Here is a 911-nt window from a genome sequence, read left to right as displayed (position 1 = left end):
AAGAGGAATTAACTGTAAAAAATGTTGCTTATATAAAGCATCTATAAAATTCAGTTACACAGATAGTCCTCTTCAAATGATCATCTATGACTGTCTACCTCTGTTTTGTGTTATTTTTTTCTTGCATTCAGTCATCCTAAGCAGCTACTGAAGACCTTGTATTTAGCAATCACTGGCTGGAACAAGAGCCAGGGAAATGAGAAAAAGCTCTAAGGCAAGAATAGAACTTTCTTCAGTTCAAGGAGCTAGACTTCAAAGTCCAAGTCAAGCCAGCTTAACTTACTAAAAGGCCACTTGTCAAGTTATGACCTCAACTACCTGTAAAAAGAAAGATCCTAAAAGTAAGCAAAAAAAAATGGTTTCACCATCCAAGAGATGTCAAAGTCCATCCTTTGACATATATTTTAACGTACAGGCGACTCGCTCACGCTCTTGAAAATAAATCCCAAAAGCTAGTTTTCCTAGGGAAAATGATGAGAAGTAACTCAGCACATGGTAGGGGAGTAGGATTTTCCCCTTTGCCATTGTCTAAAAGGTAGTTCAATGAATACGATTGCTCAGTTACAGTATGACATTAAGAAAAATATCAACATGACAAGCTCTGGTCCCTCTCTCTTCCTGTCTCCCTCCCTCTCTCTCTTTTTCATGGAGTGGAGGAGATGTGGGGTGAAGGGCTGGTTGTGCCCTTAAAATTGTTTAGAACACGTTGACCAACACATATTGTAATTTCAGTTGGCACAGAGAGCCTGGTGTAAAACTTATCTGTTAGCCCCAACCGTACCAACTACAGAAAACTTTCCACAAATCCCTTCACTTATCCAGAAACCTGGAAAAGTTAGTCTTTATCATCATCTCTCGTAAAACGATTCACACGTAAGTGGTCATGTCTGTACAATCATGATGCCTCAAAG

Source organism: Propithecus coquereli, unplaced genomic scaffold (assembly GCF_000956105.1).
Source record: "Propithecus coquereli isolate 6110/MARCELLA unplaced genomic scaffold, Pcoq_1.0 Scaffold61, whole genome shotgun sequence".
NCBI classification, from domain to species: domain Eukaryota; kingdom Metazoa; phylum Chordata; class Mammalia; order Primates; family Indriidae; genus Propithecus; species Propithecus coquereli.
Note: the sequence above shows the minus strand (reverse complement) of the source record.